General features: G+C 46.9%; 2 pseudogenes; one reads left to right on the forward strand and one right to left on the reverse strand.

Moving 5' to 3' along the window:
• Positions 1 to 17,731, reverse strand: part of LOC138287310 (zinc finger protein 850-like) — a 369,596-nt pseudogene extending 351,865 nt beyond the window's left edge.
• Positions 1 to 25,426, forward strand: part of LOC138287311 (zinc finger protein 850-like) — a 257,681-nt pseudogene that overhangs the window by 132,557 nt on the left and 99,698 nt on the right.

Consider the following 25,426-nt stretch of genomic DNA (forward strand, 5'->3'; position numbering starts at 1 on the left):
TTTTTAATCTTGCAAAATTGATATTTCAACTTGTCCTTATTGAATCTTCATCGTTTTGACCTTATTTTATTCAGATAAATATAATCTATTTTTCTAATCCTGGGTAGTGTATTTTTGTGGGGTTTTCACTGTGTTACTATATGATTTATTGCACAAATACTTTATACATTGCCATCTAAGTTAAGCCTGACTGCTCAGTGCCAAGCTACCAGAGGGTGGGCACATGATAATTTGGATTGTGTGTGATTTACCCAGACTAGGATTATGGTCCCTACTTGGACAAAGGTGTATACCTCTGCCAACTAGAGACCCCATTTCTAACATCCGCTCTCACAACAGCATCCTCTCCTATACTGACAACTTGTAGCTCATTCTGTCTCTCATGGTCAAGATGCCCAGTACCTTTGGTAGAGTTGTTGTTGAAAAGTAGATAATCTCTCCTTCCTGAAGATACCTCTGCCCAGTGGATCTCTCCACAGGGGAGAGATACCCAAGCAGGGATCCATCGACTACGTTCCAGGGACATTGGAGAGCAGCCCCTTGGGAAAGGGATTGTGCTCACCCACCACCCCTAAAATATCTTGGTCTTTCTTTCCCTCCTGGTGAGCGGATGAGGTTATTACCCCCAATCTGCCACCTTGGTGGGGGGGGGCGGATGAGGTTATTACACCCAAACTGCCACCTTGGGGGTGGGGGGGCAATGAGGTTATCACACCCAAACTGTCACCTTGGGGGGGGGGGATAGTGGGGGTGGCAGAAAGCCCACTAGACACCAGGGAAAAAAAGAACATATAGGGGTGAGGACTGCCTACCATGAGCAAGTCCATACCCTCACCCCGAAAACTACAGCATGAGTCTTTCTGCCCCACCTAGGGGGGGGGGTGATTACCCTCCAGCTGCTCCTGGGGGCACCAGGTAAAGTTTTGGAATTTTTTTTTTAGGGGTGAGGGAAGTCCCCTAATAGGTGTTGCTTTGACCTTAACCCAAAAAGTGTGGCATTAGTCTTTCTGTCCCCCCGGGAATGTTTATGGGGGTGATTACCCTCAATTTGCCTGCCTGTGAGGCCAAAAAGCCCACCATGGGCATTGCGATGCCCCCACCCCCAAAAAAGAAACAAGTCTTTTTGCCCCGTCTGGGCAATTACCCCCAAACTGGGGGGGAGGGTCAGAAAGCCCACAAGACACCAGGGACTGCATTTATGCAGTGTTTTGTGCTATGCTGGTCATGAGCCTGTCCTCTCCTCTATCCCACTGTCCAATAGACTTTCTGCTCTCCGATTGCGGGTGAATAGGGGTATTCATCCCTAATCTGCTCCCCCAGGAACATAAAGTCCACTAAACACCAGGGCCCATATTTATACTTTTTAGTGCCGCATTTGCATCATTTTTTTATGCCAAAGTGGCGCAAAATTACAAAATTCATTTGTATTTTGTAAGTTTGCACCGTTTCTGCGCCAAAAAGCGGTGCAAATGCGGCACTAAAAAAGTATAAATACGGGCCCAGGTGTTTAAAAACAGAGCCAAAACAAACAAAAGGAAGTACGGCCTACCCTGGCATGGAGCCATGGCCCGTCCCAGAAGGGGTAATAGTGCCTTTCTGCCTATAGGGACAGGTAGGAAGTTTGTGGCAACTGGGAAAGTTTCCCCAAATATGTCTCCCGGGGAGGTAGAAAGTCCACCTGACCCCAGGAATTTCAACATTAGGGCAAAAGAAAGTGATGCAGATACACCCTGGCTTTAGCCACACTCCCACTCCAAATGACGGAAACAAGTCTGTCTGCCTCCCTCCCACCCTGCAGGGGCAGATAGGTTTGCTCCCCAATTTGTGTCTGGGGGCAGAAAGCCCACTGTATGCCAGAAATATATTTTAAACAAAATAATGGAGTGGGTCCGGTTCATGCTAACATCAAGCCCATCCTCACCCCTAAAGGCTCAACAGTCTTTCTTCTCCACAGGGGACATTGGATTCTTTTGGATGCTGTCTTCACATATGGGCCAGGAGAGTGTGGCTAACTCCCAAAGTTGTCCCACTTGTAATGGTGAATTGCTGCACTTTTTGGGCTTGGGTAGGCTGCCATCTGGAAAAGTCTACCAGACAAAACAGCTCTGAAAACTAGACATCGGGGAGAGTACAGGGCGATGTGCTTCACGTGAATCCCACAACACTGTCTTACCCACAATGCCCTGCAAAACTAAACATTGACTAAAGACAGACATTTTCCTCACATTTCTGTGAGGAAAACGGTGTAATCTGCAGGGAGTCACAAGTTTCCTACCACCCAGAGATCCCATATCTCCCTTGATAAGAACGGTACCCTATCTGTGTGGGTGGGCCAAGAGACCATAACACAAAATGCCCTAAAGCGCTACGTTGATAGTTAAGTAATAGGGGTATGAGCTGTAGTATTTGGGGCTGTGCTGTGGTGCCATCCAAGCAAACTAACAAACCTAAGACATTCTTGAAAACTACAAAACCGGGGGATTCCCGTGGGGAGGGGGTGCCTTGCATGGATCCCATGAGGTTTTCTTACCCTCAATGACTGCAAACCTCAAACGTTCCCTGACATCATGCCCTTTCCTTACATTTCTGTGATTGAAACTTTTGGAATCCGAAGGAATCCACAAAATTCCTAGGATCCAGCCTTACCCCACTTGTGCTGATAAAAAGCAGTGTGCCTCCTGCGTGGCTGAGCCTACTGCCTGCGACAAGAATGGATCAAATAACGGTCAATTGGAGCCCTTGTGAGTGGGCTCCCATTGACCAAGTTACCCCACCGTAGGTATCTAGTTTTAAAAAATGTGCAAGTTTGCTTGGTTTCCCTAGTTACTGGCTGAGCTAGGGCCCACAACCCACAGCTACTCACTTTACAAAAAAAGGGCCAGCTTTGAGTGAAAAAATGTGATGCATCCATTCTGTGTTTTGGGCTTTTTCCTGTTGCGGGCACAACACCTAACCTCACTAGTGAGTTACCATTTTTATCAGAAGACTTGGGGGAACGCTGGATAGAGGGAAGTTTGGAACTCAATGCAGATTGCAGAACTTTTCATCACAGAAATGTGAGGATAATGTGTTTTTATAGTTAAAGTTTGACGTTTGCAGCGTGATGAAAGCCACATACGTCACCCCATCCTGGATTTACCCAGGTGTCTAGTTTTCAGAAATGCGCCGGCTGAGCCAGGGCCCAAAATCCACACCTACCCACTCTGCAAAAAAAGGGTCTATTTTGAGTGGAAACATGCGATGTTCACATTTTGTGCCGTTTCCTATCGTAGGCACTATGCCGACGCACACAAGTGAGGTACCATTTTTATCAGATGACATGTGGGAGAATAGAATAGTAGAACACTTATTATTACCAATTGGATTTCACTACATTTGTGCCTTCCAAAACTAAGCTAGTGAGTAAGAAAGAAGACATTTTGAAAAATACCTTCTAAATCATATGCTAGTATGGGTACGCTAAAGTTCAGAGTTGTATAAATAACACTTTTGTAAATTGGCCATTGTGTCAAAAATGTACAGATTAAAATGTTTTCACAAATGGCTGTTGTTTCCTACTCATTTTCAATATTTCTTTATTTCAACAGTTAGCATCTTTGGGGAAACCTTAAGGGTTTACAGATAACACCCATTTCTGAATTCTGAGTTTTGTCGACTTTTCAGAAATCTATGGACTTCCTGGATCACCCATGGGTTTCACAATAGTTTTCACCACACAGTGGAAGTATGTTCAGGGCACAAAAAGAGGAAAAATGGGCTACCTCTTTAATTCAGCTCTGCAAGTCCCTGAAAGTTGTGAAGATGGTGACTTTAACGCAGCAAATGTTCGATGATGTCGTTTTTAGAGGAAAAAAACCAGACACTTTTATCCAGAGCACTTTTTTCCTATTTTCTTTCCCAAAAAACTCAAAATTGTGCTTTATTGTGCCCATTATCACAATCTCCTCCAAGGGGATCCACAAACCCTGGGTACCTTTACAATACCCAGGATGTTAGAAATAAGAGGAAGCAAATTTGCCATGAGTACCTTATGTGCAAACAAGTTATGGAGACCTAAGCACAAACTACCGCAAATAGCTGAAAAGGGGCTCAGCACATAGGTGTGGCGGGGAAGGTCCAGAAGTTAAGGGGTTAATATGAGTAGTCAACAAACATTTCAGCTAGATTTTTTTACCCAAGTGGACCATTAAGGGAATTTTACTAATCCAAATCTGTGGTTTCTGCATTTAGGGTCTCAAATTAGTTGAAATAGTTCATTAAACATGGGAGCTCCTGTTACTATAGGAGTCAATTACAGGGCAGCAGTTGCACAGCATTGTGAAGACAGGGGTGTCCCTGATAACGGGGATGCAATAACGTTTGTTGTACATGCACATGCTGCATATGCCTTTGAAATGTTTTCCTAATGCTTGGACTTTGATCCATAAATACTACTAATGGGCTTTCCACACGTACAAGTATGCAGCCGTTCCTGCACAGCACCAAGCATATCATGACCTTGAGGGCCCACTGACCTATCAAGATCAGCAAAATTTGTTTGTTAGTCACTTACCACACACACCTTGGAATGTCGGACTGGGTTCTCTAATTCAGGGGCCTCCTGAACCCATACTGGCTGGGTACACACGGTATCCTAAATAGGTGACTCAGACAGTGTGTACAGCAGAAGAAAGAAGGCACAGCAGTTTGAGTAGGACGTGCAACATAAACAGAAGGTTCCATATAGGCAAACAATCCATTGACTTTATAAGCGTTGTTATGGGCAAAGCGACAAAATTGCCTTCTGGATTGCTTGCAACACTAACAAGACTAGCAGCATTTTGACTACGTGCCACCTTCGGAAGAGTGCACCACCTGGGGAAGTAGCTACTGTACTACACATGGCAGACCCTCACTGGTACTACTGATGTACTAAGGTGAGTACCAATGAGTACAAAGCTGCATCAGCTGTAGATCTAGGAATGAAATGAATGGGCAAACAGTTTCTTCCATCATTCAGGGCAGAGAAGCAGCAGCCTTGGCCATGCGCAAAAGGCTCTCAGCAGTCCAAAAAAAAAAAGTTCAAAAGCGTGTTTGGAAGCGTATACATCTGTGAGCTGTGACACCTTGGGGTCATGAGCCATCAAACCACATCTCAAAACAAACAGGCATTGGCAAAGCCAATACGTCACGCCTATGGATAAGCTATTGGCTTTGGCAATCGGGTGGGGGTGGTGAATGAGAGGGCGGGTGGGGTGGTGAACGGGAGCAAGTTGGGGTTGTGGTGAACGAGAAGGGGGAGGGGGAAGTGAACGGGATGGTAGATGGGTGGCGGTAAATGGGAACGCGGGCAGGTGGTGGTGAACGTGATGACGGGTTGTTGGTGAATGGGAGGATATGTGGGTGTATATAATGGGACTGGCAAAAAAGCATTCACCAAAAAAAGGTACAGATACTTCAGAAGGATCAGATTCTGGGCAGATCTAGTGTTCATCAAGTGAGAGAAAGAGAAAAAAACATTTAATGAATAGTCGGCCTGGGTTGCACAGAAAGGAAAATGCATTGGCAGTTGTGGAATGGGGAAGAATAGTGACTGATCATCCAAACTAAAACAAGTTTTCTGACGATGGGTAAGAATTTGTATATAAATAATTTCACTGTTACAATCAGCATATGTCCTGCATAGATCAACGTCCATTAACCTGCGGACTGTTTTTGCCATCTTACACAGAGTTTTGCCTACCAGACCTGTACCTACCGCAAAAGGCCTTTGACTCCCTGGAGTGGCCGTTCTGTGAGGCTGCACTCGGTAAGGTTGGTGTGCCCCATGGCTTCACATCCCTAATTATGTTATTATACTCTTCCCCAACTGCTTGTCTCTGGGGTAATGGCACCTTAACACAGCCATTCCCCAGCTCTAGGAGGACGAGACAGGGATAACCTCTCTCCCCCCCTGCTCTTTATACTTGCGATGGACCCACTCGTCCGACATCTACAGGACAAACATCTCCACGTGGACTACAGTACAAAACAAGCCCCTTGTTTATCTCTCTCTATGCGGATGACATTCTCCTGTTCCTTCGCCACCCTGCAGTCACCCTCGACCCAGTGCTCCAAGAGATATCAAGATTTGGAACGTACTCGCGCCTCAGGATAAACTGGGGCAAGTCTGAACTGTTCCCCCTCACAGCGGCCACATCCCCTGTTACATGCGAATACCCACTCTCTTGGTATGACGACCAGGTCAAGACCCTGGGTGTTCATATTCATAGGGACTGCGAGCAGGTATGTCTTCGTTTCCGTCCAGCACTGGATAAGTTGAATGTCCAGACTGACCGATGGATCTGCCTCCCCTGTCCATGGTGGGCTGCATTGCCCTGATCAAAATGGTAGTGCTCCTGCGTTTGCTAGTAAACATCCCCGTTCCCCTCACAAGTTTCTTCTTTGCAACTTTATGGACATCCTGGACATGACTGGTCTGGGCGGGCGGAGTGATGGGACATTTTGGTGCTCCCATAGAAGAGTGGGGGCTTTGGTGTTTGGTGTCATTTCCAACGATATTATTTAATAGCTCAATGCCACTACGCTTACTATTGGTATCACCCTGACTCACGACTGCCCTATACAATTCTGGAAAGGGACCTAGTGTATCCCACTGATCTAAAAACTCTGCTCCCGATCGGTACGCCACTGGACCCCGTTGACATTCAACCCTTAGCCACAGGCTGGTGCACCTCTTGGAGGGAACAATGCTCTACTCTCCTGTTCTCCCCTTAAAGGACGACTGGTGCACTCTACCCTGGACACAAACACACTTTGGTCAATGGGGGGGATCTCTTCCCAAGGGTCACATTTTCTTGCGACCGGGTGACACTCGGTTTCATAGCGCGACCATGATGCACCACTTCATCCTCAGTCATCTACAGAGTACGTTGCGTGCATGGATTGCCTCCTATCCGCTTGCGCTGTCTGACTTCACCCCCCTCACTCTTCTGAACACTGCTGACTCGAGACACAATCTGGTCTCAAAACTGTATCGCACTTGTCTAGCTCTGCTCCCGGTCTGAGACCGGGGGGGAGGGGCTTAGGGGTGTGTGGGGCCCTTTCTGGGAAGTGGAGCTGGGACGATCGTTACCCGACAGGGTTTGGTACGCCTGATGCTCTGTGACCCGCAGTGTATCCCCAAACCATAGACATAAACTGCTCCATTACAGATTCCTTAGCAGAATCTACATGGACCCGCTGCACTGGCCAAATTCAATTCCATGTGGTCCTCCACCTGTCCGAAATGTAATGCTGAGAATGCAGATTTGGTCCACATGACATGGACCTATACCTACATCTTAGCATATTGGAACGAAGTATTTATCATGTTATCCTCAATTTTGGACACTCGGGTCCCGCAGGAACCCCCTGCTGGCTCTACTAGGGTACATGGAACCCATACTTCAGCCCCTGTGGCAATATGCAGCCATGGTGCTAATGCTGGCCAAAAGCGAGATAGCTGTCTACTGGGGCTTTAAATGTCCCCTCCTCAAAATCAAGCATGCTCCAAAAGCCTTATATATTGTGCAATGACCAGAGGAGTGTATGCCCCTCTACAACCACCTACTTCCCACTCTAGGGAGTTATCTTGCAGACCCTGCGTGCTTACCTCAGATCACTACAGGATGCAGAGTCACCAGAAGGGTCAGCCACCCCCATGTCTAACACCTTGACATGAACTGGGTTTGTTTCTCACTTGCTGTAACGTTGCTTCTCAATTTATGGTTATTGTCACTTGACACAGTGGCGTACATCCTTCTAATTTGTGAAGTCTGACTTGATGTCCTTGTTGTATTGTGAATTCACTATTCCAGCCACGATGATGTGCATTGTCTATTTTTGCTGGAAATTCAATGAAAAGAATGACAAAAAAATAGTAGGTTAGATTGCTGTTAAGTGGTGTAGATTGAAGTGGAGTGGGGTAGATTGGAGTGGAGTGGGTTAGAGTGGAGAGGAGTGGGGTACAGTGGACTGGGTTTTCTTGGAGTGGAGTGCAGCAGAGTGGAATGGTGTAGACTGGAGTGGATTTGATTGGGGTACACTGGAGTGGGTTGAATTGAAGTGAGATAAATTGGAGGAGTTGGGTGGTGTGGAGTAGATTGGAGTGGGGTGGGGTTGACTGGGTTAGAATGAGTAGAGTGGGGTAGACTGTAGTGGAGTGGAATAGACTGCAGTGGAGTGGGGTAGATTGAATAGGAATAGAGTCGAGTGTTGTAGATTGGAATATAGTGGAGTGGAGTGTGATAGATTGCAGTGGAGTGGGGTAGTTTGAAGTGGAATAGAGTACAGTGTTGTAGATTGGAATATAGTGGAGTGGAGTGTGATAGATTGCAGTGGAGTGGGGTAGTTTGAAGTGGAATAGAGTAGAGTGTGGTAGATTGGATTATAGTGGAGCGGAGTGTGATAGATTGCAGTGGAGTGGGGTAGATTGAAGTGGAATAGAGTAGAGTGTGGTAGATTGGATTATAGTGGAGCAGAGTGTGATAGATTGCAGTGGAGTGGGGTAGATTGAAGTGGAATAGAGTAGAGTGTGGTAGATTGGATTATAGTGGAGCGGAGTGTGATAGATTGCAGTGGAGTGGGGTAGATTGAAGTGGAATAGAGTAGAGTGTTGTAGATTGAATTATGGTGGAGTGGAGTGTGATAGATTGCAGTGGAGTGGGGTAGTTTGAAGTGGAATAGAGCAGAGTGTGGTAGATTGGATTATAGTGGAGTGGAGTGTGATGGATTGCAGTGGAGTGGGGTAGTTTGAAGTGTAACAGAGTACAGTGTTGTAGATTGGAATATAGTGGAGCGGAGTGTGATATATTGCAGTGGAGTGGGGTAGTTTGAAGTGGAATAGAGTAGAGTGTTGTATATTGGAATATAGTGGAGTGGAGTGTGATAGATTGCAGTGGAGTGGGGTAGATTGAATAGGAATAGAGTACAGTGTTGTAGATTGGATTGAAGTGGAGTGTGATAGATTGCAGTGGAGTGGGGTAGTTTGAAGTGTAATAGAGTAGAGTGTGGTAGATTGGATTATAGTGGAGTGGAGTGTGATAGATTGCAGTGGAGTGGGGTAGTTTGAAGTGGAATAGAGTAGAGGGTGGTAGATTGGATTATAGTGGAGCGGAGTGTGATAGATCGTAGTGGTATAGATTAGCCTGGAGTGGGGTGGGTAAACTGGGGTGAGGTAGAGTAGAGAGGAGCGGGGTAGATTGGGTGGAGTAGAGCTGGGCAGATGGGTGTGGAGTAGATTTTAGAGAAGTGGAGTGAGGTGGGTGGGTGCATTGGAGTGGAGTGGGGTAGGATGAAGTGGTGTTGTGGAGTGAATGACGTAGGTTAGAATGACGTGGAGTTGAGTGGCGTGGCATATCGGAGAGTGACTTAGAGCAGAGAGGCGTAAAGTGAGTGGAATGTCGTAGAGTGGAATGGCATAGAATGGAGTGACGTTACATAGAGTGGAAGGACATAGAGTGAAGTGGAGTAATATGGAATATGCATAGTTTTATAGCACATTGCCATTACAGACAACACATTTTCAATTGAAATGACCATTACATTTGCAAAGAAATTCGGTTTTACTCCACACAAATCATAATGTATGCAAATGTAATCACCTAGTGTATTGATGTTTTTTAATTGTATTCAAATATTTGTTTCCACTACGCTACAGAATTACAAAAAAAATGTGCTTCATTTGTTCTAATTCTGAAATGTACTGCAACATCAGCATATTTTTCTTTATTGTGTGCTGAGCAAAAAGCATCCAATAACCTCATCTCTTGCATGGATACTCAGCAGTCAGAGAAATAAAAATAAACACTATGTTCCCTGGAAGAGAGAGCCTAACAGTTGACCTCTGCCTCTGAATGCACAGCAAATGTGACAAGATAAGAACAGGATTTAAAGGCCAGTTTAAAGAAAGCGAGTTTGTGGAAGAATACAGCAACAATGTTTGGGCAACAGGAGGAACAAATTCAAGCTGGACAGCCTAAAGCAAATAAAACCAGCAAATAGAAAACAAAAAATGTGAGCCTCAAAGCATAAAGTCAATGGTAAGCAACAGGTGGAAAGCTTTCTTGGGGCAGGTTTTAACCTAAAAAGTAAGAAAATGACTTGCTTAACTAAAAAATGCCATACAAACTTTGAATACTTCTGCAGAACAGGACTTAGGTGACAATGTTAGTGGACAGCCCAACTGAGTGAAAATAGTGCACCAGACTATTCGAAAACATCTGTTGGTGAATCAGACTGAAGGCTACGTAGAGGTTTGCTCCAGACGGACATGCACATTCTCCAGACAGGGATTTGATTGTAAAAATATGAATTGAGGGGATATACCACACAGATTTAAAGCACAAATTTATCAGATGCCTACAACATCATTCTTGCAGAGGATCACTGTCCTCCATCCTTTAGAAGGAATGCACCCTCAGGAGAGAAGGAAAAATTATTAGCATTTTCCTCCTACAAATCTGAGGACCTCAGGGTAAAGTATGCAAGTGTGAGCTTCAAATCAAGCTCCAGGGCTGTATAGAAACCAAGTAGAGGTGGATAAAGAATCTATTCTATATCTTATTGCTGAGCCCCCAAAACAGGCTCAATGTCCTCTAAAGCCAGAAGCAAAACATGAAAGTTATCTTGGATCAGCTTATTATCAAGGCATTATAGTGCCTTGTAGTTGTACATCGAATACCCCTCTTACTAGCAGTAAAGTTACTACTAGTAAAATTACTAGTGCTAAAGTTACTAGTAGTAACTTACCTTTGTGAATAATGAAAGTAGCAGAGTTAGACTTTTGGTCTAAGTAAGACTTCTGCTCTAACTTTACCTTTGTAAATCGGGCCCTATATCTTGGTACCTTTCCATAGTTTTGGCCAACAAGGTTTCTGCTAAACTAGGCTGAAAGGCTTATGTACTCTCCTGTGGCACACCTAATGTGTGACACAGCACTAGTCTGCCAGGCAGATATATCATAAACAGGTCAAAGAACCTCCACTGATAAGGGGCCAAATGGATTCTTCGGATTCCCAGCACTGAAATCGCCCATCAGAGCAGTTCTGTGAAAACTATGCCTGCCACACCCTCCTTCACCCAGGACAACACGTGGGATCTACGATATGTTCAACCAGAGAGCCTTCCAATCAGTCTTATTCAGCAATGAAGCCTTTTTTGGAATTCGGAGGAGTCAGCCAACTATAATAGAGAATATTTTAGATTTGTCTCTGCCAGGCTTTCTTCATGGAAGTGGAGGCAGGGTCACAGGAGGCCGGATGTGTACTCAACATCCCATGATGGACATCTAGTAAACAGCAGGGGCGTATATCAGGAAAGACACCAAGGGTTTCAATCAGAAGCAGGCGACATGCACAGGGGCTGAACTTTAAGTGGAGAAAAATCCAGTTTCTCCGCCCTCACATGTTCACAAGTTTATTGAGGTTCTCATTGAGTTAGAAATTGTAGAGTTTAGCACCAGGTGTCTTCAAAAACTGTCTGTAGGATTATAATCAGCGACTCTACTTTGTGTTTTTCTAGAAATCAGCAGCCTCAAAGTAAAATATTGAAGAAAAATAGGAAAAATCTTCTTTTGATGTTGGTAATGTGGAAGTACAAGCCATGTAACAGAAAGACTGGATATCAGAATAAATCTATCAGTGCACTTTACAAATCTGTAGGTACCCTTACCCAAACGGAAGAGCACAGAATTAGTCGTTTACAAACATCCTTCATAACTGCAGAATGTACAGATGCACACTTTAGAAAACACCACAAATAGTGTAACAAAACAAAGAGCAGAAGGCACAGATTTACTCTTTTGTAAACACCACAAATAGTGTAAGAAAATAAAGAGCAGTGTGCACAGATTTACCCTTTTGTAAACACCCCTCATAATGAAGTAACTACAGTGCTTTGTGCACAGATTTACTTGTTTATAAACATCCCTCATAATGAAGTAAACAACAGTGCTTTGTGCACATATTCACTCTTTTGTAAACACTCCTCATAATCAAGTAAACAACGTTGCTTTGTGCACAGATTCACTCTTTTGTAAACACTCCTCACAATCAAGTAAACAACGTTGCTTTGTGCACAAGTTCACTCTTTTGTAAACACTCCTCACAATCAAGTAAACAACGGTGCTTTGTGCACAGATTCACTCTTTTGTAAACACTCCTCACAATCAAGCAAACAACGGTGCTTTGTGCACAGGTTCACTCTTTTGTAAACACTCCTCACAATCAAGCAAACAACAGTGCTTTGTGCACAGGTTCACTCTTTTTTAAACACTCCTCACAAACAAGCAAACAACGGTGCTTTGTGCACATATTCACTCTTTTGTAAACACTCCTCACAATCAAGCAAACAACGGTGCTTTGTGCACATATTCACTCTTTTGTAAACACTCCTCACAATCAAGCAAACAACAGTGCTTTGTGCACATATTCACTCTTTTGTAAACACTCCTCATAATCGAGTAAACAACGGTGCTTTGTGCACAGGTTCACTCTTTTGTAAACCCTTCTTATACTCAAGTAAACAACGTGCTTTGTGCACAGATTCACTCTTTTGTAAACCCTCCTCATAATCAAGTAAACAACAGTGCAGTGTGGACAGATTTACTCTTTTGTAAACACCCCTCATAATGAAGTAAACAACGGTGCGGTGTGCACAGATTTATACTTTTGTAAACACCATAAATTCTGTAAGAAACAAAGACCAGTTTGGACAGATTTTGTCTCCATCAATGGCTCTCAGAGCATAGTAAAAAGCATTGCAACATACAGATTAGTACAGTAAAAAGCAATGCAGTGAGCACAGATTTCATATAGTTCAGTATGAACCAGAGAAGTGTGCACAGATTCCTCATACTGCAGTAAGAGGTAGTGCAGTGTGCACAGAAATCTCAGAGTGCTCTAAGATGCCATTATTAGTAGATTAGTAGTGTTCTAGCAGCTTAGGCTGATAGAGGTAGCTATAGCAGAGCAGCTTAGGCTGAACTCAGAGACATGCAAAGCTCCTACTATACCACTTATATCATATAGCACTATATCATAAGATCACAATACTCAGAGTTACTAAACATAACTTTATTTTAGTGACAATGTGCCAAAAATATCTCAGAGGATATACTCCCTTAGGAGGTAAGTAAAATACACAAAATATACACACAAACCAAAATCAGGTAAGTAAACAGTTAGAAAAGTAGTGCAAACACTGTAGAATACAATAGGATGCAATAGGCCTAGGGGCAACACAAACCATATACTAAGAAAGTGGAATGCGAACCACTTAGGGACCCCAGGCCTAGTGTAGTGTGTAGAGGGTCGCAGGGAGTGTAATAAAACACTAAGGGTGTCCAATATACCCCACCCCAAGAACCAGAAAAGTAGGAGTAAATTGACCCTACTTCCCCAGAAAACGCACTAAAGTCGTGATAGGAGATTCTGCAAAGACCACAACTGACTGCAAAGCACTGAAGACGGATTCATGGACCTGAGGACCTGCAAAGGAAGGGGACCAAGTCTAGGAGTCACAAAAGTGTCCAGGGGAGGCAGGAGCTCACTAAACCCCGGATGAAGGTGCAAAATGGCTGCCTCCAGGTGGAAGAAACTGAAGATTCTGCAACAACGGAAGATGCCAGGAACTTCTTCTTTGCAAAGAAGATGTTCCACGGCATGCTGGAGGATGCAGAGTTGTTTCAACGCAGAAAGACCGCAAACAAGCCTTGCTAGCAGCAAAGGTCGCGGTTGAAGAAAATGGGTGCTGCCCGGGCCCAGGAAGGACCAGGAGGTCGCCCTTGGGGGAGGAAACAGAGGGGGCGCTCAGCAACACAGAGAGCCCACGCAGAAGCAGGCAGCACCCGCAGAAGTAGTTAAACAAGGGTTCAAGAAAACTGAGCACGGCGGTTGTCTCAACACTACAAAAGAGGGTCCACGAAGCCGGTGTTCAACTCAGCGAGTTGAGTAATGCAGGTCGGAGTGCTGGGGACCTGGGCTGTGCTGTGCAAAGAGGATTCCTTGCAAAAGTGCACAGAAGCCCTAGCAGCTGCAGTTCACCCAGTACACAGGATTAGTGTCTGGCATGGAGAGGCAAGGACTGACCTCCACCAAATTTGGACAGATGGACCACTGGACTGTCGGGGTCACTTGGATCCAGCTCCTGTGTTACAGGGACCACTCTTGTCCCGATGAGAGGGGACCCAGACACCGGTGAAGCAGAAGTTTGGTGCCTGCCTTAGCAGGGGGAAGATTCAGTCGACCCACTGGAGATTTTTTCTTGTCTTCCAGTGCAGGGTGAAGGCAGACAGCCCCCAGAGCATGCACCACCAGGAAACAGTCGAGAAAGCCGGCAGGATTAGGCACTACAATGTCCCTGGTAGTCTTCTTGCTACTTTGTTGCAGTTCTGCAGGCATCCTGGAGCAGTCAGCGGTCGATCCTTGGCAGAAGTCAAAGAGAGAGATGCTGAGGAACACCTATTTCCAAAGGGAGAGGGTGTAACACCCTCTCTCAGAGGAAATTCTTTGTTCTGCCTTCCTGGGACTGGGCTGCCCAGACCCCAGGAGGGCAGAAGCCTGTCTGTGGGTTGGCAGCATCAGTAGCTCCAGTGAAAACCCTGAGAGCTAGTTTAGCAGTACCCGGGGTCCATGCTGGAGCCCCGGGAATGCATGGGATTGGCACCCCAATACCAGATTTGGCATGGGGGGACAATTCCATGATCTCAGACATGTTACATGGCCATGTTCGGAGTTACCATTGTGAAACTACATATAGGTACTGACCTATATGTAGTGCACATGTGTAATGGTGTCCCCGCACTCACAAAGTCCGGGAAAATTTCCCTGAACAATGTGGGGGTACCTTGGCTAGTGCCAGGGTGCCCTCACACTTAGTAACTTTACTCCTAACCTTCACCAAGTGAGGGTTAGACATATAGGTGACTTATAAGTTACTTTATTTCAGTGTAAAATGGCTGTGAAAAAACTTGGACGTTATTTCACTCAGACTGCAGTGGCAGTCCTGTGTAAGAATTGTCTGAGCTCCCTATGGGTGGCAAAAGAAATGCTGCAGCCGATAGGGATCTCCTGGAACCCCAATACCCTGGGTACCTAGGTACCATATACTAGGGGATTGTAAGAGTGTTCCAGTGTGCCAATTAGAATTGGTGAAAATGGTCACTAGCCTGCCGTGACAATTTTAAAGGCAGAGAGAGCATAAGCACTGAGGTTCTGATTAGCAGAGCCTCAGTGACACAGTTAGGCACTACACAAGGAACACACATTCAGGCCACAAACTATGAGCGATGGGGTACTGGCTAGCAGGGTCCCATTGAGACAGTAAAAACACCCTGACATATACTCACAAACAGGCCAAAGGTGGGGGTAACAAGGCTAGAAAGAGGCTACCTTCCTACACAACCCCCCCAAACGAAGGACAATAAGGCTAACATTGACGAGTTGAGTCTTTATTGTCTAAGTGGTGATAAGTAGAGAGTAGCTCTGCAATAGATTGGTTACTCCCTTTATCATCCACTGTATGGTTACTTCCCTGTGGAGATGTGAACCACCCTGTTTGGAGTTTTTTTTAGCTAGCCAACAATGTGAAGTTATATTCTCAGAGTTCCTATTAGTATGTTTTAGTTTAGAGCAGTGGAATTGGTCCACTGGGCCTATTTCAAGTGATGAGAATGCCAGACAGGGATGCTGTCTCATTAAAGCCATTGCTGGGCAAAACGTTTGTCCATATGGCTGTAAGAGGGAACAGGGTTGCTGTTTCTCTTGAGTTGGAGCAGGGCAGGGCTGTTGTCATATAAGCTCCACACTAGGGCAGGGATGCTGTCCTTAGTGTTGTGAGGCAGTGCACGGTTGCTGCACTTTAGTTTCTCTGGTAGGGTTGGTGGGACTAATCCCACAGAGAGGTACTTTCACCTCAGGGAGTACAGCTGTAGTAGCTGATGGTTCCCTTGGTACAGGTTCCACCCCCGGAGAGGTCTCTCCCACCACAGGAATGTTATCCTTAATGGCAGGGTGGGAAGGAGATACTTTCATGTCCTTTTTACCGGTTGTTGAAGAAGGATCCTGAGATTTCAGGCCTTTTTCTCTCCTTTGCTTTTTCATTTCACCAGAAATTAGAGGAAGCAGTTCCTCAGGGATGCATGGTTGCATGGGTACTAAACTCTACCTCAGCCCAACCTGAGGCCTTTAGGTCATTCCCTAAGAGACAATCTACAGGTAAGGTAGGTGATACCACCACCTGCTTAGGACCAGTAAGTACACCCCAACTAAGTTGAACTACAGCTAAGGGGAGAGACTGAGTGGAGGTATTGACATCAGTAACCTGGTACTTCTGTCCAAGGAGATGTTGTGCAGGTGACATCAAGTTTTCAGATTCTGGCACCTGTGTCCCTGTAGGCCTGGGCCTCAACACCATTTATGGAAACTGACTGCCTGTACTTATCTATTGTAAGGGGACAAGCAGCCAGTGTGGCAAGGCCAATGCCACCAGATGAACAGATTCTCATAGAGCAGTAAGATACAGTGCAGTTCACAGATTCCTCACAGTGCAGTAGGATGCAGTGAAGTGCACAGACCCCTCACAGTGCAGTAAGATGCAGTGTACAGCTTTCTCACAGAGCAGCAAGATGCAGTGCAGTGCACAAATTCCTCACAGTGTAGTAAGATGCAGTGCAGTAAGGACACATTCCTCGGAGTTCAGTAAGATGCAGTGCACAGATTCCTCAGTGCAGTAAGATGCAGTGCAGTGCACAGATTCCTCCCAGTGCAGTAAGATGCAGTGTACACATTACTCACAGTTCAGTAAGATGCAGTGCAGTGCACAGACTCCTCACAGTGCAGTAAGATGCAGTGCAGTGCACAGATCCCCTCTTTAACACAAATGATGACCACAAACACCCCCAGGGCCGGAAGGAAAGTCCCCCAGAGGTCCACGGATAGAACAGCCCAGCTCAGCCCGGCTCCTGGCAGAGATTTCTCACAGTGCAGTAAGATGCAGTGCAGTGTGCACAGATTCCTCACAGTGCAGTAAGATGCAGTGTACAGAATCTTCACAGTGCAGTAAGATACAGTGCAGTGCACAGATCCCCTCTTTAACACAAATGGTGACCACAAACACGGAAGGAAAGCCCCCCAGAGGTCCCCAGATAGAATAGCCCAGCTCAGCCCAGCTCCAGCCAGAGATTCCTCATAGTGCAGTAAGATGCAGTGCAGTGCACAGGTTCCTCACAGTGAAGTAAGATGCAGTGCAGTGCAGAGATTGGTCACAGTGCAGTAAGATGCAGTGCACAGACCCCTCAGTGCAGTAAGATGCATTGCACAGATTCCTCAGTGCAGTAAGATGCAGTGCAGTGCACAGATCCCCTCTTTAACACAAATGATGACCACAAACACCCCCAGGCCCGGAAGGAAAGCCCCCAGAGGCCCCCGGATAGAAGAGCCCAGCTCAGCCCGGCTCCTGGCAGAGATTTCCTCCAGGATTATTCAGTCTATTTCTACAAACACAGCAGAAGGTGCTGACAATCTCCTACCTGAGCAGGAACCTGTGCAGACATTTCCAGGCTCTCTCCTCCTCCTGGGGGGGGGGGGGCAGGTGCAGATTTGGGGTCTGGGGGGTCTGTGAGGGTCTGAAGATGAAGATAACTGCACAGACAGACAGGGGGTCCTTCCTCCTCTGCAGCAGGCTGGACACAGAGGGAGAGGCCGGAAGTGATGTCAGCATCTGCTGCTGGTGCTGTCTCTGCCGCCGCTGACCCGGAAGAGGAAACCCTTCTCCCTTACATACAATGTGCTCAGTGGATTTCATAAGCAGGCGAGGAGCGCCCTCTGGTGGCCGCCTCCAGCAGGGAACTGAAAATAAACTGGACTGCGTTTTTCTAATTTCCCTGTTCCTGTGGGTAATTCCTTAATAGGGCGGTGTCTCCTCAGACAGCATTCCAACACTTTGCCCATAATTAAGCTATGCAACGTGAATTCTTCAAACTCCACACACTGAGCACCCAAATTGCATATCAATGCAGGTTTTGTTGCTTTGGAGATTTCTGTTGCTTCCTGTTGTGTTGTCCTGCCCTCCCTGGTGTGTGGTTGCTGCTGCAGAGAAGTATTAACAGCTTCACTTCACATGAGCATCTTCCAAACACTGAGGTAGAGGACTGAAGTGTATTTACATCACACACTCCACTCTCATTCTTCCTCGCCATGTTGTGTCGCAGACAATGTGACGCCGCGCACGGGCGCTGTGGAATGCACAGGTCTCACTGCGTGTGCTGTGCTCCTGGCATCCGTCTAACTTCTCCTTCTTAGAGTCGTGTCTCCCTCACAAAGCACTGTATGAACCGCTCTTTGACTTTACCCCGCTACTCTCCATGTCTTCCAGTGCAAACTCTTCAAGCGCCTCCAGATGTGTCTGGGTGTGTCCTGTTCCACAATCACCGAGGCGGAAGGGGGGCAACAACATGAACCTAGCTCTCATTTGTGGCACACGTAAGGCAGCACAGCAGCAAGGATGACATGCTGGTTCTGCAACACAGCAGCAAAGCAGCATCGTCCCAGTGGTAGACACCCAAGCTGGCAATGAAGCAGTCCAGCCATAGATCCAGGACTCAAGGATGTTCCTTATTGTCCCCAGCTTTTTTGCCATCTCGCTAATGACACTTTGGCATGACATATGTTCATACCTCTGCCTCATGACACCAGAGATGTCAACCAGAGATGTCAACCAGAGATTGCTGGAGGCCATGGAGTGGAGAGTAGGTACCTCTCATGGGGGACAAGTTGCCCTTATTCGGACTGAGGCATCCTTGGACTCCCTCTTGTGTTCCGACCATGGTCTCCATCCCCACCCTCTCCTGATCTGCCAGCTCCCACTGGACCCCTACCTCGCTCCTTTGGAAGATTAATTGTGGTTCCTGGGAGTCCAGGTCTCCGTGTGGGCTGGCAGCTGGTGTCTTTTGCAAATTGGGAAGATCATTTGGGGATCCTGGGATGCTGCCAACCCTGCCCATGACAGGAGATGGAGTCTGTATGGCACCCAGGAGTTGTTGGAGGGTGTCTTGGTGGATGATTTGCAGGTGGTCATCGCCATCCTTGGGAAAGTCCAGGACAGACAGCTGGGCAGGAGGTATGGCATCATCCGCTGCAAAGATAGAAAGGTATGTTAATGTTAGCCTCTGCTAGATGTTGACATGAGTAATCTATTTAATAATCGAGGTTTCTAAAGGTGCACTTTCAGCCCCTCAGTTATGTGGTCCTAGCAGCACACTGTGTAACCAGAGTGTCATTGTTTTTGCTGCTCGGCTGGTAAATAAGTACCCCTTTCACACATGCCACTGCGCGTTAGGTGAGTTCCATGGGTGTTGCGTAGGGTGTTCCATTATAGCACCCATGGAAGCCAGAGAATTTTTGCGCATTCCCAGATTTGGTTTTATTGAAAAATGACAGATTCCTAGAACCCCTCAGGGGTGGCACTGAAGTGGTCCAAAGGGGAGGAATGAGGTATTTCTCCAGAATTACGTTCTCTTGCAATGTGTGCTGCATTATGCAGCACGCATTGAAGTGGTAGACAGCATTCCTGTTTGTTAGTGTACAGGCAATTGTCCCTTCATACACATGGTAAATCAAACCTGCAACAAAGGCACACTTCCACCATGGTGCAAGGATACCTGTGTTGCTGTTGGAATTATGGAATGCACAGGTATGCATTGCTTTTTGTGGATAAAACACATCCCTGCATTTTAAAAGTATTGTTACATAGCACAGTAAGCTACGTGATTTCCACCTACATAGGTCCCTGAGTTGAATAGTGTTGTGTGGTACACCTGTTGGCCATGGGTATTGATGCACAGTTTAGCAACATTTCCATTACATATGGATTGTTGTCACATGCACTTTGTGCCTGCTCTGAGGGGATGGGCCATGTCCTGATGGTTAGCTTATCTCACTGACATTCTCCCCCTGACATCCTGTTATTAGTAGTTCATCTGCAGAGTGTCACACATCATTTGACTCTAGACCACACCTGTGTATTTGTAGGGACCTCCTCAGATTACCTACACAGGTGAGTGGCACACAGTGTTCATACCAGATCAAACCTTAATTCTTAAATGCCTACAACATGTTGATCATGCATGTCCATATCCAGTGTGACCACATGTTGTTTTGCTGTGGACGGCAGTGGTTGATGTTTTACCCAGCATTGTACTAGCGGTACAGACATCAGAGTCCCACATCATTGGGCCCACCCACTTCAGCCTGTGTTCTTCCATAGGTTGTATCATTTGTGGTGGTTAGGTGTTTCTTGTTATCCCTTGTCAAGTCCGTGTTTGACATCCTCCAGATTGTACTAGTGGCACCATGAGACAATGTTCCATCAGACTCCCTCCTGGCACGCGCCACATGTTCCCCCCAATCCAGATGACATGCAGCTTGTATACCCCCAGTGGTCTTTTCTCAGCAATCCCTTCCCAGGTGTGCTACAGGCATTGCATAGTCAGACCCAGTGGCCCTTGTGTAATTGTGTAGGTACCATTTAGTAAACATTCCCACCTCTGCAGTATGCACGGTCTCCCACTTCACACAAAATGTAATTTTGGCATACACAGTCAGCACCTAGCGTGCGGAGCAGTATCAGCGCCCCACCATGCCCACAATCAATCAATGTATGTGCCCACACATGGTCCAGTGGTGTGCATCTCTTAAATCCCCCTCCAAATGATGATTTGGGATGAACCCACATATACTCATTGTAGGAGGCTGGCCTGGCTTGTGGTGGGTACCAGAGGTACTTACACCTTGTGCCAGGTCCAGTTATCCCTTATTAGTGTAGAAGAGGTGTTTCTAGCAGCTTAGGCTGATAGAAGGTAGCTATGGCAAAGCAGCCTAGGTTGAACTAGGAGACATGTAAAGCTCCTACTATACCACTGGTGTCATATGCACAATATCATAAGAAAACACAATACACAGAAGTACTAAAAATAAAGGTACTTTATTTTTATGACAATATGCCAAAAGTATCTCTGTGAGTACCCTCAGTATGAGGATAAGTTATATACACAAGATATATGTACACAAACCAAAATTAGGTAATTAATAGCAAGAAAAGTAATGCAAACAGTGTAGGATTACAATAGATTGCAATAGGAGCACATAGGTATAGGGGCAACACAAACCATATACTCCAAAAGTGGAATGCGAACCACGAATGGACCCCAAACCTATGTGAGCTTGTAGAGGGTCGCTGGGACTGTAAGAAAACAGTGAGGGCTAGAAAAATAGCCCACCCCAAGACCCTGAAAGGTAGGTGTAAAGTGCACCTACTACCCCCAGAGAGCACAGAAGTCGTGATAGGGGGTTTCTGCAGGAAGAACAAACACCAGCAATGCAACAACAGTGGATTTCCAGACCTGAGTACCTGTAAGACAAGGGGACCAAGTCCAATAGTCGTGACAGTGTCGAGAGTGGGCAGGAGCCCAGGAAATGCCAGCTGAGGGTGCAAGGAAGCTGCCACTGGATGGAAGAAGCTTGGGGTTCTGCAAGAACGAAGAGAGCTAGGGACTTCTCCTTTGGAAGACAGATGTCCCACATCGCGATGAAGCTTGCACAGGTGTTCCCATGCAGAAAGACCACAAACAAGCCTTGCTAGCCGCAAGGGTCGCCGTAGAGTTTTTTGGGTGCTGCTCTGGCCCAGGAGGGACCAGGATGTCGCCACTTGGAGGAGGAGACAGAAGGGGCCCCTAGCAACTCAGGGAGTCCTCACAGAAGCAGGCAGCACCCGCAAAAGTACCTGAACAGGCACTTGGAAGGAAAGTGAACCGGAGTCCACGCGAAGTCACAAAAGGGAGTCCCACGACGCCAGAGGACAACTCAGAAGGTTGTGCACTGCAGGAAGGAGTATCGGGGACCTAGGCTTGGCTGTGCACGAAGGAAATCCTGGAAGAGTGCACAGGAGCCGGAGCAGCTGCAAATCACGCAGTACCCAGCAATGCAGTCTAGCGTGGGGAGGCAAGGACTTACCTCCACCAAACTTGGACTGAAGAGTCACTGGACTGTGGGAGTCACTGGGACAGAGTTGCTGAGTTCCAGGGACCACGCTTGTCATGCTGAGAGGGGACCCAGAGGACCAGTAATGCAGTCTTTTGGTGCCTGCATTAGCAGGGGGAAGATTCCGTCGACCCACAGGAGATTTCTACAGAGCTCCTGGTGCAGGATGAAGGCAGGCTACCCCCAGAGCATGCACCACCTGGAAACAGTCGAGAAAGCCGGCAGGATGAAGCGATACAAGCGATACAAGGTTGAAGCGATACAAGGTTGCTAGTAGTCGTCTTGCTACTTTGTGTGTCTGGGACACACTGGAGGAGCTCTGGGCACCTCCCCTGGGAGGTGCAGGTCAGGGGAGTGGTCACTCCCCTTTCCTTTGTCCAGTTTCGCGCCAGAGCAGGGCTGGGGGATCCCTGAACCGGTGTAGACTGGCTTATGCAGAGATGGGCACTATCTGTGCCCATCAAAGCATTTCCAGAGGCTGGGAGAGGCTACTCCTCCCGCGCCTTCACACCTATTTCCAAAGGGAGAGGGTGTAACACCCTCTCTCAGAGGAAATCCTTTGTTCTGCCTTCCTGGGCCAGGGCTGCCTGGACCCCAGGAGAGCAGAAACCTGTCTGAGGGGTTGGCAGCAGCTGCAGTGGAGACCCCGGAAAGGCAGTTTGTCAGTGCCCGGGTACTATGCTAGAGACCCGGGGGATCATGGAATTGTCACCCCAATGCCAGAATGGCATTGGGGTGACAATTCCATGATCTTAGACATGTTACATGGCCATGTTTGGAGATACCATTGTGACGCTATGCATAGGTAGTGACCTATGTATAGTGCACGTGTGTAATGGTGTCCCCGCACTCACAAAGTCTGGGGAATTTGCCCTGAACAATGTGGGGGCACCTTGGCTTATGCCAGGGTGCCCACACACTAAGTAACTTTGCACCCAACCTTCACCAGGTGAAGGTTAGACATATAGGTGACTTATAAGTTACTTAAGTGCAGTGGTAAATGGCTGTGAAATAGCGTGGACGTTATTTCACTCAGGCTGCAATGGCAGGCCTGTGTAAGAATTGTCAGAGCTCCCTATGGGTGGCAAAATAAATGCTGAAGCCCATAGGGATCTCCTGGAACCCCAATACCCTGGGTACCTCAGTACCATATACTAGGGAATTATATGGGTGTACTAGTATGCCAATGTGAATTGGTAAATTTAGTCACTAGCCTGTTAGTGACAAATTTGGAAAGCAGAGAGAGCATAACCACTGAGGTTCTGGTTAGCAGAGCCTCAGTGAGACAGTAAGGCATCATACAGGGAACACATACAGGGCACCTACGTATGAGCACTGGGGCCCTGTCTGGTAGGGTCCAAGTGACACATAGACTAAAACAACATATATACAGTGAAATATGGGGGTAATAGGCCAGGCAAGCTGGTACTTTCCTACACTCATTAGTTTATCCACACATGGTCCAGTGGTGTGCATCTCTTAAATCCTCATCCAAATGATGATTTTGGATAAACCCACATATACCCATTAGTTTATCCACACATGGTCCAGAGGTGTGCATCTCTTAAATCCCCCTCCAAGTGATGATTTGGTATGAACCCACATATACCCATTAGTTTATCCACACATGGTCCAGAGGTGTGTGTAGGAGGCTGGACTGGCTTGTAGTGAGTACCAAGGGGTACTTGCACCTTGCACCAGGCCCAGTTATCCCTTATTAGTGTATAGGGTGTCTAGCAGCTTAGGCTGATAGATAATGGTAGCTTAGCAAAGCAGCTCAGGCTGAACTAGGAGATGTGTGAAGCTACTACAGTACCACTTAGTGTCATATGCACAATATCATAAGAAAACACAATACACAGTTATACTAAAAATAAAGGTACTTTATTTTTATGACAATATGCCAAAGTATCTTAGAGTGTACCCTCAGTGAGAGGATAGGAAATATACACAAGATATATATACACAATAGCAAAAATATGCAGTATAGTCTTAGAAAACAGTGCAAACAATGTACAGTTACAATAGGATGCAATGGGGAAACATAGGGATAGGGGCAACACAAACCATATACTCCAGAAGTGGAATGCGAACCACGAATGGACCCCAAACCTATGTGACCTTGTAGAGGGTCGCTGGGACTATTAGAAAATAGTGAGAGTTAGCAAAATAACCCACCCCAAGACCCTGAAAAGTGAGTGCAAAGTGCACCAAAGTTCCCCTAAGGACAAAATAGTCGTGTTAGAGGGAGAATGCAAGGAGAACACAAATCAGCAATGCAACAACGATGGATTCCTGTCTGAAGGTACCTGTGAAACAAGGGGACCAAGTCCAAAAGTCACAAGCAGCTCGGAGATGGGCAGATGCCCAAGAAATGCCAGCGGTTGGTGCAAAGAAGCTCTTACTAGGCTGAAGAACTGTGAATACTGCAGGAACGACAAGGGCTAGAGACTTCCCCTTTGGAGGATGGATCCCCCACGCCTTGGAGAGTCGTGCAAAAGTGTTTTCCCGCCGGATGGACGCCAACAAGCCTTGCTACACACAAATCGTGCGTTTGGCGTTTTTGGACGCTGCTGGGGCCCAGGAGGGACCAGGAGGTCGCAAATTGGACCTGCAGAGAGAGGGGACGTCGAGCAAGACAAAGAGCCCTCACTGAAGCAGGTAGCACCCGGAGAAGTGCCAGAAACAGGCACTACGAGGATGCGTGAAACGGTGCTCGCCGAAGTTGCACAAAGGAGTCCCACGTCGCCGGAGACCAACTTAGAAAGTCGTGCAATGCAGGTTAGAGTGCCGTGGACCCAGGCTTGGCTGTGCACGAAGGATTTCCGCCGGAAGTGCACAGGGGCCGGAGAAGCTTGCAAAGTCGCGGTTCCCAGCAATGCAGCCCAGCGAGGTGAGGCAAGGACTTACCTCCACCAAACTTGGGCTGAAGAGTCACTGGACTGTGGGGGTCACTTGGACGGTGTCGCTGGATTCGAGGGACCTCGCTCGTCGTGCTGAGAGGAGACCCAAGGGACCGGAGATGCAGCTTTTTGGTGCCTGCGGTTGCAGGGGGAAGATTCCGTCGACCCACGGGAGATTTCTTCGGAGCTTCTGGTGCAGAGAGGAGGCAGACTACCCCCACAGCATGCACAAGCAGGAAAACAGTCGAGAAGGCGGCAGGATCAGCGTTACAGAGTTGCAGTAGTCGTCTTTGCTACTATGTTGCAGGTTTGCAGGCTTCCAGCGCGGTCAGCGGTCGATTCCTTATCAGAAGGTGAAGAGGGAGATGCAGAGGAACTCGGCTGAGCTCATGCATTCGTTATCTAAAGTTTCCCCAGAGACAGAGACCCTAAATAGCCAGAAAAGAGGGTTTGGCTACCTAGGAGAGA

Source organism: Pleurodeles waltl, chromosome 4_1, assembly GCF_031143425.1.
Source record: "Pleurodeles waltl isolate 20211129_DDA chromosome 4_1, aPleWal1.hap1.20221129, whole genome shotgun sequence".
In the NCBI taxonomy this organism is placed as follows: domain Eukaryota; kingdom Metazoa; phylum Chordata; class Amphibia; order Caudata; family Salamandridae; genus Pleurodeles; species Pleurodeles waltl.